Raw genomic sequence first — 15,538 nt, forward strand, 5'->3', positions numbered from 1 at the left:
AAAGCAGTAAAAATATCACTGAAGCCACAAAAAGTTTGGTGTCCATGACCAGCAAATGAGCCATACAAAGTGATGATCCACTCCAAATTCAAAGATGACGAAAAAGAGACAAGAAATGGACAAAGAAGAGAGCTGCTGCAAAAGGCAGCCATAGCCAACAGAGCGGCGCCTAGCAACCCTTGGGAACGTAAGATTTATCTCCAATAAGATGGACGAGTTAGCCGTGCTAACCCAGCAACAGGGGGAATACCAGAAGGCAGAGTAGCATCATGCTATTCACAGACATGGCTAACAGAGCTAACATCAGACACCAACGCCACATTGGAAGAGCTTCACCTGCTGTGAGCAGACAGGATCCAGGAGACAGAGACTGAACAGACTGCTGAAGAAGCTCAGTCCTGGACCCCCCATGGACAAGCTGTCAGCATCTATTTTCTTATGGAGCTTTTTACACTTTTTGTACACTTTCTTACTTTGGTTTTCTTGAATGCTGCTGTGACTCCTCCTGAATTTCCCCTCGTTGGTAACTAAGTGTTTTCTTTTCTATTCTAAACTAGCGTGGAAACATGCTTAAAAAGAGCTATCAAGGCCTAGCGGTGACCTCAAGCAGGTGACCTGGGTTTGACTCCATCCTGTGGCACCTTTCCTGAATGTCACTTCCGACTCTCCACTCTCCAATTAAAGGAATAAAAAGCTCAAAAAAGACTACCCCAGTCATAAAAACAAGGCTATGATTAGATCAGGTCTTATTGAGAAGACAGAAAAATGGGATCCAGTTGTGTCAGCCTGACGTAGGGTTTCACTCAGGACCGGATCTCATTATTCCAACACACAAGGAGGTAAGACCTCGACACCTCGAACCCTAATCAGTGATATATATGTACAGTCCTCTCAGCTTCCTCCCCTAAGGACAGCTGTGCTACCTGTGAGAGTTCAATGAGCATGTTTCTATTTGCAGAACAGAGAAGTCATTACCGTCCTCTGCTCTATCACGCCTCTTGTGTAACAAGTTGAAGCCAGAGGTGTTATTTCATCCCTCTGAGTCACTGCATATGAAGAGGATTGTGGAGGGTGACATTTGCCGATGGCGACTTCTGGCTCTTACATGTGCGTACGAGCAGGTTAATACCCAACAAGCAAACATGCCACAAGATAATAACATAAGGAAGTGTGTCATCAGAGCAGCGCACAGATAAATAAACTGCACACAGTCCATGTAATGACTTCTTCTAGTGCCGATACATCCACACACACATGGAAAACAAAGCGTGGGCTCCGGTCTGTGCTGACAAAGCCCGAGCTGAACACTGCGTCTGAACTTTCTCCCCCACTCCAGCGTCGTAGTGGGCGAGGAGCACGGGTGATGCAAGCTCAGGCGGAGGCAAAATTCTCATTTCCCTGCTTCAAAAGCCGGCAGCTGTGCCGTGTTTCATGTGCTGGCGCCCAGGCTTTCCCTGCGCTCCGCCGCTGAACACGGCCTGACCCAGAATCCACTGTGGGTGAGCCGCCAGCGCCAAACGCAGGGATCGCCTCCTGTTCAGGCTCTGCTTTCATGTAGAAGTGAGAGCAAGGTGGGCATTTGTCTGTTCTGTCAGGAGCAGAGTGGGCGTAGGGTTTCAACGTAACACCACCAGCAGCAGGATTACAATCAGAGCGGCCTGATCCGACCAAAACCTTCTCCTAACAGCATCCGTTACCTCTTCATCTCCTGCTGAGCCGTGCCCTGATGACCCACTTCAGCCCTGAGCGGACCTGGCTCCAATCAGCGCTAACTGAAGACTACAGCTGTAATTAACATCCAGGTTTAATGACGCTGCTTATCAAGTCAGGGTGTATCCTGCAGCATGTGATGTTCTCCAGGTGATTAACTCATTATTTGCTGTTTCACCACCCCCTCACACACACCCTCTTACACACACACTCTGCATTGATTAAGGTGAATCCCCTGTAGTAGCCCCATGATTTATGATCCCCGTATTGAGCTGTGGAGTCAAAATGAACGCGGATAATCGATACTCTGTGTGCTCTTAACGATCAGATTTGAGACATTTGGGACAAACAGAGTCAGAGGATTATATCGAGTAGATTTTACGCTTCCAAAACAAAAACAAAAGATATCCACAAAAGAAAGTGTGACAACCATATCGAAAACAGTGTTTTCTCCTAGGTTTATGGCCTTTTGGTGGGTAGCTCAGGAGAGTGACTTGGGTTACGATACAATAATATCATACTGTTGTAATGTATTGTGATATTTGATTGAAAAGCATTCCTATTTCGTTGTTTTTTTTAAATACTGAAAGTCAGATGCAGAATTTTCTACACATGTTTAAGTTGAGGACAAAGTGCATCAAGTTTGTCACATAAACTACTCTGACATTAAACTAATGTTTCAAATAAATCATTGGGTGAAAGACGTGGTAAGTTGGCAAAACTGATAGATGTCTATTGGTGTAGCCCATGTTTCCCAATAAAAAATTTGATATTGAAAAAAAAAATTCTATGACCACGATTTTATCAGTCTACTACACTGTAAAAAAATTAAGTAAAGTCAGGTCAAACTTTTTTATACAGCACATTTTGAAACAACCACAGTTGACCAAATGCTGTACAAGCTCAAAAACAAGATAAAAAAAAAAGCTTATAAATATAATTTTAAACAGCAGATAGGTAAAAAAAAATAAATAAATAAATAAAAAGGAAAAAAAAGAAAAAAAAAGAAAAAAAAATACATAATAGGAGGGGAAGAAAAAGCCAAAATAAATTAAAACAAAATAAAAAGTTGAATGTCTCGCCCAAAATTAAAATAGTTTCAAACCCAAAAGCAGAGAGAAAACATTTCTTTAAAGCATCAAAACCCACATTATCAAGTTAAGGAAATAAATATTTTGATTTTACTTTGAGATTACATTTATCAAACAGTTTACCGACAACATACGGGGGAGTAGCTCTTTGGCGCCATCTACTGCAGTGGAGGTGCGGAAGCGTATTTTCCTCCCAACTCACCTAAAATCTGAATTTTTATTTCACAAAAGTCGTGATATTAAGAGTTGAAATATGGATAGTGCGATATATTGCCTAGGGATGGGAGAAAAAAATCACTATACAATATATCGTGATTTTTTGATAGACAATATCAAAATCTGAATTCTTTGTTAATTTTTTATTTTTTTCAAATTCAAATTCTTCATTTCGGCCTTTGTTTATAAACTGGATTAGAAAAAAGTTACCACTTTTCTCCAGTAGAGGGTGAAATATTTCTGGTGTTAAAACAGCAAACTAAAAATTGCAAAAATCATAAATATTGAAAAATTGCAATTTAATATAAATCGGCACCCGAAAAATCGTAATAGAATCGAATTGCTAAAATCGCACGTCATCCCCGCCCTAATATTGTCGTGTCGATATTTTTTCACCCCTCTAGTGTTTGGTGTATCTGTAAACACGCTGGGGCGGAAATTCGCCTTGCGTATGGGAGCACGAGGGGAAACGTTAACGTGATGTTGTCCCATCATGTAAATTAGAAGAATAAAATAAAGTTGTTCATTCTGTTAAATTTAAAAAAAACAAGGTATAGACCTGATTTATGAGAGTAAATTGCTTCTCACATGATTATAATGGTTGGGGAAACACTGTAAAACAATAAAGATGCTAGCTTAAAGCACTTGTGGGGAAGTTTTTTATTTGTGTCCCCTTTGGCGCCCCCCTGTGGACCAAATTCCAGCTCCTTTCAGCTCAACAGTCACATTAAGGATTTCATTAGACGTTCCCACTAATTGCAGCCTCCTTAATTACCTCCTGACACGTCCGGTCCCCAGTGAGCTGAACTTCCTGCTTATTTCTGAGCGCAAGCAAAACCTAATGCCCCTGATTTGTCAGAGAAACTGAGGAGGTACAGTGTCACTGATTCCTAATCTGAGACAGTAACGGCAGAAGAAAACTCTACAGGAGGAAATGAAGAGCAGAACGAGCTGCCAGAGCGTTTATACACACCCCTGCTTTTTGGCTGCTTCTAATTGTTGCTTTCTGCGCCTCATTAACATGTCTGAGGAGAAGCGGGCTGAAGAAAGCATTTGTGCTCTGCAGCCTGTGAGCGTTTCTCTCCAATCCCAAGGCATCCTGGGGTTTTGTTTGGAGGAAGTTTGAAGAAAAAGCAGCAGATTGAAGTCTCTTTCTGCTGGTTTTATCTGCACCTTTTCTTTAAATACCCTCAGATAATTAAGTCCGTAAAATTTTATATGTAAAAGCAACATCTTCACAACATTGTTTTATTTACAGCACGTCATAAAAAACCCCTACAGCTGATTTATGTTCAGGGAGATAATTGAACAAGCGCAGCCTCTACATGAAGTGTGAATAAAGACGTGTTAAGATGAAGGATTTGTGACTCTGCAGAACATAAGGCCTTATTACAGCTCTCCGTAAACACAGAATGAGGTGCCTCACACCAGGCGATCAATAACAACTCCAGATACAGATGTGTAGGCGCATATGAATGTGCAAAACATGAGCTCCCGGTGTCTCCTGGTGGGGTTGTGTTTGTGTGCGTAGTGCGTAGTGACAGTGTGACTCACTGAACCCTGGGTGGCCTGTCAGGCCTCTTTTCGTGCAGCTGACTGAATGCTCCAGCTTCTGTAAACATAGACAAATGTGCCCTACAGGAGCGCCTGCCGCCCCGCAGCTCCCCCATGCCTCAATCTAATGAATTTTTAAAGACAGCATCAATCAAACCACAGGCCAGATCAATAGACCACAGAGTGGGTTTCATCAGCACTGCAGAGCGAGGTTTTCCTGCACACGCTGCTGCCAAACGGATGTCTCGTCAAGACGCCACCGCAATGGTTAAAGCAATCCAGCAGAAAGGGGAGGAATCACCACGGAGGCGGGTTTGTCCTGCTGGAAAACGAATGTGATTAAAGAGATTAGAGGGTTTATGATGGCAGAATGTCCTCCGCACAGGACAGACTGACCCTGCATGGTTGATTAGGACGTCTGATAGCCGGTCAATCAGAGCATCACCGCGGCGATCATGGTCCATCAGCCACTGAATCGTTTTACACAACACAGAGGTTAATCCTAATCAGGAACACAGCTCAGTGAAACTGAGCATCAGAGGCACCACACAGAGCCGGAGACCAGAGAGACATGTTCAAACACAAGCTAATGTCTGTTTTTATGCAGCCAGTGAGGACACAGGGATGAAGGAGGGAGGGAAGAGGAAGTTACCATCCAACAAAAACCAAATCTGCTCATACACAGCAAACTTAAACCTGGTTTCTACTAGAAGATGGGATTTACAGTAAGCCTTATACTCAATTACTCAAACTACCCTAATGAATCAGTATTCAAGGTCCCACAGATGATTGTTCTTTTTTTAAACTCTAAATTTAAAAATAAAGAGTGTGTCACACACAGACTTTTCTTCATGCACCTAGGAAAATAGCATGATAGGAGACCCCCTGCTTTGGTCTCCAGACGTCACTTTTCTTGAATGACATGTCACAGAAGCAGCAGATGGTTCTGTATTTGTTGTGCTATTGCTTTCAGTATAACAATATGTCCCTACAGAGTTGCCGTAGCTGCCATGAAACAGTTGTTTTTGCCGAGATCTGGCTTGCCGTGTACCAAAGCCGAAACTTTGGCCTGTGAAATCTTGTAGCATTTGTATCTCATAAATTATTTTCCTAGACAAAAGCTTTCCACATGACGCATGGAAATGAGACACATGGAATCAGAATGACACAGTCCAAAAACATGCTCATCAGGTTTATTGGTCACATCAAATTGTCCCTAGGTGTGAGTGTGTGTGCATGGTTGTCTGTCTGTGTCAGCCCTGCGATTGGCTGGCAACCAGTCCAGGGTGTACCCTGCCTCTCGCCCAATGATTGCTGGGATAGGCTCCAGCCACCCGCGACCCTAAAACAGGATAAGCGGTATAGAAAATGGATGGATGGATGGATGGAATCAGAATGAGTCAACACGTGGCTTTTGTACTTTTAACACTCAGTGCAGCGTCCGTTCCCAAACTGCAGGGGGCAGTGTATCGCAAACACATCTACCACAGCACTGTGCTTGTGCTGCTTATGCTATTTACATCAGGGGTTTTTTTTGGTGTGGCAACAATTTCATGCCAGGAATTGTTAATCACACAGTTACCACTGTGATTTCTGGGTAATGAGTCATATTAATGCCAGTATTTCTGTATTTTACGGCACAAGGGGTGAAGCTGCTAGCATGACCTTCCATTGCAAATTGACTAAGTTTGTCAACACCATAGACTGTATATAGAGTGGACAGCATTGCTCTGTCATTTACCATTGTACGGTTTTGAAGCCAAAATTCCCCGTCACAAACGCCGCCATTGGCAGCCAGAGTCTGTGCAGTAGAGACTATGAGGGATTCTGGGAGAATATGAGTGAAGCCAGGTGACAAAAATAATATATTTGGGGACTTGAATACAAGGCAGCCAAATGATATCTTCAAATCACCACAACAATCAGACGTGTGAAACATTTCTAACAGGTGTATTAATTTTTTAAAGTTTGACCACAGCCCATCTGGAATGACTGGGGAGATGGATTTTTTAACCTATACTGCAGCCAGCCACCAGGGGGAGCAGTTTTTGTGGCGACCTCACTTTGAGCCGAGCAAGATGACATCCTTTTTTTTTTTTAACAGCTTGTGGTCAACTGACTGACAGACAGCTGGAATCACAGACCAAGGGGTTTCCATACTTCCCACTCCATTGATAAGTCTCTCTTCATTCATGTTGGGCCGTAACACCTCAAACCTGTTGACTCCTGGTCTGGCTCCGCTCATTATGTCCGTTGGTCGTTGTAGTCAAGCGAAATATGAACTGATTTTGAAACGGTTTGTTTAATTTTGAAAGTCACTGGGTGTTTTCAAGTAGTTTACGGAACGGAGACGCACTACAGACGCATCTGGGGTATTTCAGCCGCCACAGACCCGTAACCCATAACTGTAAAATACTCCAATGAGCCTGAGTGAACAGGGTTTTAGACAGAGGTGGTTTCCTGTCAGATTCATTCATCTGAAAAAGTAAAAACACTGAAGTCTGCCTCCCTTCCTGACTCTAATATTTGTTTCTCAGGACTGCTTTTGCTCCCATATTTCAGCTCTGGACCTTCCAACACTTCAGCCAATTTAATTTAATTAGAGAAATTATATTTATTCATGCTGCTCACTCTGCCCTCTGGTAACTTCTGTACTTCTACGTTTTGCAGATTTGTTTTAAAAGCAGAAGCCAGGTCCACATTAGTTCAAAACACATTTATGAGCTAAAACGATCTTTGTCAAGTGTGTTTTTGTAACACCTGCATGAAAATCAGGAAATACTGCACCGTTCCAACCCCGTGATCTATCATCAAAATGAAAAAGTGAAATTAGAAATTTCTAATTTGAGTCACTCAGCAAACTGGAAACTGTTGATCCAACCCAGCCTCCTGTAAAATACTTCAACACCAGCCTTGAACTAATAGTTTACAGGTGACAAAGATAAAATTCTGCTTTCTCTCATTACCTCACTCTTCATTTGGTTTCAGGAAGCAAGAAATTGCTCAAAGATTAAACGCAAAATCTCAGGAGGAAGCAATTTCTCAGGTCAATGCAGAAGATAAGAAATCAAGAGAGGAGCGATTTTTTGGATTTAATTTGATTCAATTACACCGAGTTTGGAATGATGGAATGAATACAAAATAGAGGCAATTTCATCGGATTTGAAGGCGTCTCAGTCAGGTTTGTAAAGACGAGAATTTCTAGAAGAGCTGAAGCCTCCATATACGAGCAAACCGACGGGAGGAGGCAGAGGGATGTCCTGTGCCCGCAAGTCGGCGTGCTCATGTGAAGTGAGCAGGAACAAAATACAGGGGTGGAGCACATGGACGGCTCCCAGCCAGCGGCTCCGGGTGACACTGAACAAAAGATCATTTTCAGGGTGACTTCACTTCATAATGTCTGACTTTAAAACAAAAGGTTGTATCCAGCGCTGCGGTCTCTGAGACTGGATGCTGCAGACATTAAGAGGAAAGACTTGAGGAATAAAGCTTCTCTTAAGCCTCTTTTCACAGTATACTCTCAGTAAAGAGACCAACAAGTACTCTGAATGATGCAATAATAACTGTCCATATGGGAACAATGTTTAGGATTTCTTCTGGATAAACTTTGATGATTGCATTTCTAAATGAAAGATGCACAAAATCCATATGTACCAGCACAAACATTTGGATGCCGCAGCCTCCGACAGCCTGTAATCCACAGAAAGAGCAACAAAAGAAAAACTGTTTTCTGTTTTCTCTCTTCGTCTGCCAAGAAAGAGATTTCACTGAGGGGACGAGGAAGAGGGAAATAAAGAAGCGGAGCTGTTTGGCTAAAAGCCTGCTGGATTCTTTGAGTCTCAAGGACATTCCTCCGTCCTATCCTCTGCAGAGTCCTCCTGTGTTTATCTGAGCCCAGCCCACCCAGCCCCATTGTATCCCTCTCAGTGGCAGAGAGCTTCCTGCTTCTCCAACTCAGCTGCTTATAAAACAGAGAGCTGTGTAAGCCTCTGGAGCCGCGGGGATTGGAGATCCCTGGGGTAAAAGCTGGGAACATGGAGAGAAACTCTCTCCTTTTTGGCTTTTGGACCCTTTTCTTTTTCAGAGCCCTGTTTTGGAAGTCAAGAGATTTTTAAGTCGCTCTTCACAGAAAATTGGCTTTTCAAAAAGTTGAAAGGCCGGAGAACTTTGTGAGTGGAGCAGGTTTTATAAAACAGACTCTTTAAAAGTAAACTATATGATAAGAGGCTCTTGGAAAAGGAAATGTTCTGAGTTTATAGAGGAGGCTATATCTGCTCTTCCATTCAGACACATCCATTTATAAAGAATGAATCATTCTATAGAGTCAGCCTACGTCACGGGGCTCTGAACAAAAACCTGCACAGAGAAATTATCAGACAGAACAATTGTTTCGAATGAAGCGACAATTTAAGATTTCCACATGAGAAAACCTCTCAAGCATGGCTGGCGGATAAACAATGTGCTCAGAGACAAAGACTTTCTATTAAATGAGGTTTTCATGTTGTGAAAGGACTTTTATCTTTTGTTATTTGTTTTCAGGAAAGAGTTTCTGGCAGTGGTTCCTGAAGGCAACTCATCAACCTTTCTCTACCACACCACAAACGCTGATGAAATGTTAATGGGGTTACCATCTGAGCTGTAGGGTCGAGATCAAAAGCAGTTTATGGTAAACCATTGATCCTTCACAACTGGTGGCAATCCCTCTGTGACTCATGCCAATCTCTCGGCCACTTGTGGCAATTGCTGAGTGACTGATGCCAATCCCTCAGTGGCTCATTTCAAACCCTCAGTGACCCATGCCAATCCCTCAGTGACTGGTAGCAATTGCTCAGTGACTCATGCCAATCTCTCTGCCACACATGGCAATCGCTAATTGACTCATGCCAATTCCCCAGTGGCCAATGGCAATCCCTCAGCATCTTATGCCAATCTCTCAGTGACTGGTGGCAATCCTTAAGTGACTCATGCAAGTAGCTCAGCAACTCGTATCAATCCCTCATTGACTCATGACATTTACTCAGTGGCTCCTGCCAATTCCATAGTGACTGAAGCCAATCGCTCACTAACTCCTGGCACCCACTAAGTGACTCATGGCAATCCCTCACCAACTCATGCCATTCTCTCAGTGACTCATGGCAACTGTTGAGCGACTTATGCAAACAGCTCAGGGACTTGTGGTAATCCCTCAGCAACAAATGCCATTCCTTAATTGACTCATGGCATTTACTCAGTGGCTCCTACAAATTCCTCAGTGACTGATGCCAATCACTCAGTAACTTGTGGCAATCACACAGTGACACATGCCAGTAGCTAAGCGACTTGTGGCAATCCTCCAGTGGCTCACTCCAATCCCTCTGTAACTCAAGGCAACTACTTGATGACTCCTGCCAATTCCTCAGTGACTGATGCCAATCGTTCACTAACTCGTGCCACTCACTGAATAACTCCTGGCAATCTCTCAGCAACTTATGCAAATCCCTCATTGACTCATTGCATTTATTCACTGGCTTCTGCAAATTCCTCAGTGACTGATGCCATTTGCTCAGTAACTTGTTGCAATCACATAGTGACACATGCCAGGAGCTCAGTGACTCGTGGCAATCCCTCAGTGGCTCGTGGCAATCCCTCTGTAACTCAAGGCAACTAGTCATTGACAGCTGCCAATTCCTCAGTGACTGATGCCAACCACTCACTAACTTGTGCCACTCACTGAACGACAGTGACTTGTAGCAACTGTTAAGTGACTTATGCAAATAGCTCAGCAACATGTGGCTATCTCTCAGCAACTAATGCCAATCCCTCTGTGACTCATGGCATTTACTCAGTCGCTCCTACAAATTCCTCAGTGACTGATACCAATTGCTCAGTAACTCAAGGCAATCACTGAGCAACTCATGCCAGTAGCTCAGTGGCTCGTGGCCATCCCTCTGTAACTCAAGGCAACTACTTAATGACTCTTGCCAATTCCTCAGTGACTGATGCCAACGGCTCACAAACTCGTGCCACTCACTGAATGACTCGTGGCAATCCCTCAGCAACTCATGCCATTCTCTTAGTGACTCTTGGCAACTGCTGACTTGCGACTTATGCAAGTGACTCGGGGAAATCTCCCAGAAAGTCATGCCAATCCCTCATTGACGCATGGCAATTACTCAGTGGCTCCTGCCAATTCCTCAGTGACTGATGCCAATTGCTCAGTAACTTGAGGCAATCCCTGAGTGGCTCATGCCAGTAGCTCAGCAACTCATGGCAATTCCTTAAGGGACTCATGACATTTTCTCAGTGACTTGTGCTGTGACTTATGGCAATCGCTTTGTGACTTGTGCCTATTTCTTAGTAACTCATGACACCACTCAGTGACTCATGGCAGTCTCTTGAGGACTTTTGCTAATCTGTTGTGTCGGCACAAATCACAGAGGAACCAGCTCGGGTTGCTGAGCAATCAACCACATACCATAGGTCGCTTTTGGATCTCTGAAAGGCTGATATTGGTTTTCTGTCTGTCTCATTCAAACAGCAGAAAATCAGTGTGTGATCAACCTCAAAGTGCAGAACTGCAACCGTCACAAAGCACACAGGAGCGGCTCCTCAGGCCAGGATGGACAGGTTGCCTTTTGCCTCGAATCGTGACTTTTAGAGTAAATCCTCTTCACCAACATTCATGAGCTGCCTCTGTACCTCTCTCCTACATCAGTGGTACAGATGATGTTGTCATGATTTGCCTCCAGCTTCAAAGAGCCGATAAAACACAGAAAACAAAACATCTCTTTATTTCTTTTTTAAAATGTGGGAAGCATAACCGCCCCCGCTGAACACATAGGATGGGCACTGAGATTACAGCAGGGGGTTTATGTGCTTCAGCAGCGATTCTCCCTGCTGACTGGCCGATAAGACTTTGAATAAATGGATGGAGACTTTTCTCTCCATCTTTACCTCTATTTGTGATGAAGTGCAGGAATACGTGAGAGCAGGTAGAGAAAATAACTTTTAAAAACTGCCAAGAGAAGAAAATACAGAATGGTTAAAGAATAAATCTAACAGTTTAGACCAGGTGCAGCATCTATGGGTATGTGTGTAGGTCATTTCAGACAGTGGCATTATTTCCAAGACACATGAGAAGGGATGGGTATCGAAAACCACCTCCTGTTAAGTATGGTTCAATCCATCAACATTGTTAGCTTTTATGCTAGATGATTCCCTTATCAATTTTTTTCCATTACTCCTGAGTTGCCAGACCTTTCATCAACTGTACGCCTCAGCTTTCTTAGGAGCCGTTTACATGACGACAGTTTAAGGGTGAAACACAAAAGTTTTGTCGTGTTTTGGCCTCACGTCTACACAGAATCGGGGTTGTAGCCTAATGACACCGCAAATTTTTTAAAACAGCCATCGGCCGTACTCTACTTCAGTGGAGATCCACCAAAAGCTGCTTCTGGACAAGACAGTTATAGCACCACTACAGGCCTGGCATGCTTACTATAGCGTTTCCAGTTCCTCAGCGTTTCTGTGTAAACACAAATATTTTTCATTGCATTTTAGCGTTTTCGGATAAAACGTAGTCGCGTAAACAGGGCCTTAGCTTAGCAGGTTGACAACTGTTTCGCACGAAAACTCTGATTCAGGATTTGGCGCTTAAAGTTTTACTTCAAAGCTGAACACACAAAGAAATGTACATTACTCTCTCACATCATATTACTTTTGGACACATTCAACGTATTATACATCTCCTAATGTACCAAAAGCTATAGAGGAAAAAAAAGTGCTAGCTTGATGCTAATGGGGAATTGCACTGTAGAATATAGCTTCTTCAGCAGTCTGTTCAGTCTCTGTCTCCTGGATCCTGTCTTTTCACAGCAGGTGAAGCTCCTCCAATGTGGCGTTGGCGTCCAGTGTTAGCTCCATTAGCCATGTCTGTGAATAACATGATGCTACTCTGCCCTTTGGTATTCCCTCTGTTGCTGGGTTAGCACGGCTAGCTCGTCCATCTTATTGGAGATAGATCTCACATTCCCAATAACAATGGATGGAAGGACAGGTCCATATGTCGTCACTTCTTAGCTCACATCTGAGAACTAGCAAATTGTCCTCCCCTCCTTCTTCTCACCTTGTGGGAAACATCTGGCCCTGCACCAGTTAGCATTGACATGCTACAGGCTGCTAACAGCTGAGTTCCCATGTAAACAATGCAGCCATGGTTACATGTAGGATCTCCAGACAAACACAGGAGAAAAAAACAGTAAAAATATCACTGAAGAGAAGAGGAAAAAGCTGCTGCAAAAGGCAGCCATAGCCAACAGGGCGGCTCCTAGCCTATATGCTCGCGGTTAGAATCCATCGGTATAACTTCAGTTTTACAACAGAATTTCAGCTTTCATCACAGGAACATATCACAGATACTCTGTAATACTGAAAACACCAAATGTCAGAACACTGACGGGTCACTGTTTTCCAGACGGGAAGATAGAAGAAAATGTTAGTGCATGCTCATGGCTGACTTCAGTGTAACTACGGCTCAAATCATTGCTATAACCACTTCGAGACACTAGATGGCCTATTTCAGTCAATAACATATAACATAACAGAACATCGACGTCACCTGGGTTGATAAAGAATCAGATCGATAAGCAGAACCAATAAGGGCAATGGTATCAATAAAATCTTATCAATACTCATCCCTACATGTGATTCATGAAATCTGCTGTGATTTGCTGAAATGCACAAGGAGGGAATGACTTGCATTTTTTAACACACTTTGAGGGACTGGAAAGTTTGTATGACTTTTTATTTTCTTCTTACGACTGTCTTATTGACATCTGAGATAGGTAATGCTGTCTGAAATGACCTACACGTTGCATCCGGTCTGAAAACAGATAAACCTGCACATGTGGAACCCAGTCCAAACAGGTCAGTCTTGATCCTGGGCATCTAAGAAACACTGGCATGACTGGAGTTGACAAACTTTCTAGGGAGTGTGAGGAAAACATATCCGAGTCGCTGCCACTCTGTCAACAACAACACAACAAACACAAAGCGTGTTGTCAAGCCCTGACAGTGAAGACTGTTTCCCACTGTTTCTGATTAAGAGACTGGAAGCAGCAGATAAATCATCAGAGAGCTGCTCCACTTCCACAGCCCCTCAAAGGCCATCTGTTAAAGAAAGACCCCCCTCTGACCGCACTCTGCGCCACCACAGGCCGCAGATGCCACGAGAGGCCACAGGGAGCGCCGGCGCAGCAATCAAAGAGGCAGACGGGCCAAAGCAGCCATGATCGGTGAGCTTCAGCAAAAACATCCATTCTTAGTGTCAGCGTTTCTTCTCAGTTTGGAGGAAAGTGACGCCACAGATGTGTCGGCTGTGTCAGTCTGTCTCCTTTATGAAACCATCAGCGCTGTGATGTGCGTGCTTGGTTTGATGAGGAATGAACTAAAAGAGGAACTGAAGGAAAAGCATCATTCACTGGCTCCTGTCGGCTGCAGCTGGCACGACAGTTTATCTTTTACACCTTCTTGAGGAGACGGCGGGGGGTGATTTCTCTTTCGATTCAGTCTATTGGCTTTAATTATGGGTGCTGGGCCAACCTGCTTGCACAATAAATGGCTGCTTCTGTAAACCAAGATATGAAATCCTCGCCGGGCGATCTTCCGGCTATCTTTCTCACAGATAAATGGTCCCTGCAGCGCTGTAACTTACTTCTTGAAGCAAATGCTTGCTGACAAAGTTAGGTGGTAAAGTTTACAGAGTTTGTGCACAAACAAATATCACGCTGTAACTCTGAACAGCAGGTAAAAGCCAAAAGGTGACTTATTGAGCCCAGGTTGCTGATTAGCTAAACAACCAAGAAACAGTTTAAAATCCCATATGCCACTATAAATATCAGCTTTTCTCCTCTGTAAGCTCCTGCTCTGGACTCCTGGAGGCCAGCTCAGCAGCATCAGACAGTTTATAGTTCAATTACAGCCGGACAGGTTCAATCTCAGGGGGAATGGACTGTTACCAGCTGATTAGCTCTACTGCTGTTCAATGCACCTACTGGATAACACTCACCTTTAATGGCAAATAGTGAACAAGTGGACGTTAAGAGCTACACCCAAGATCTAAGGCAGGGGTGGGCAAACTTTTTGATTTGTGGGCCACAATGGGTTTTAACATTTGACAAAGGGGCTGGACCAGGAGCAGATGGATGGAGTGCTTTGGTAACTATCAGGGTATCATTCGTTCATTCCATATCCGTTTTAGAATCCAAAATCGCAAAACAGATAACAACTTGTTATTCAATTTTTTGTTTTCAAATCAAAAATCAGAAAAAAAATAACGGTCTATTTTTCGCTGTTTTGATTTTGTTTTGAAATTAAAATTAGAATATGAGAGAATGGAATTATAATGGGATTTTTAATCTATGTATGGTTCGTTCTTTCGTTATTCTGTTTCAAAACAAAATAAAAAAAACTGATTTTTTTTTTTGTTTTTCTGTTTTAAGACCAAAATGGAAAAACCGAATTATAGAAAAACAAAAAAATGTGTTTTTTCTGTCCTGGTTTTAAAAATGAAAAAACAAAAAATAATAAAAGATTGTGTCAAAATTGTTTGTGTGATATTTTGATATTAAATGTGAACGTCTCTATATAAAAATTAGACAAATAACTCACATTGAAGGATTTATACAGTCATGTTCCTGAGCTTTTTTTTTTATAAGTAACAGATCGCTGACGATCCACTCCATCTTATCCGCTTGCATATGCGCACTTCCATGTGTTTCAATGAGTTTCGTTTTGTCCACTTTCCTTTTCTTAGGTCCGTTCACCTTTACAGAAGGGCTGATGGGTCAGAGGGTAAAGTGCAAACGTGGCGTAATAGGCCTACGCTTCACCTCAACAAAGCCAATGTATCTACAGTGCACCATCTAGTGGCAAAACATCAGAATTGCAGGAAAAATAAAACATTAACAAGGTTTATTCATTTAATTTTT

This window comes from Halichoeres trimaculatus, unplaced genomic scaffold, assembly GCF_033239565.1.
Source record: "Halichoeres trimaculatus isolate MK-OKI-2021-1 unplaced genomic scaffold, fHalTri1.1 fHalTri1_scaffold_20, whole genome shotgun sequence".
In the NCBI taxonomy this organism is placed as follows: domain Eukaryota; kingdom Metazoa; phylum Chordata; class Actinopteri; order Labriformes; family Labridae; genus Halichoeres; species Halichoeres trimaculatus.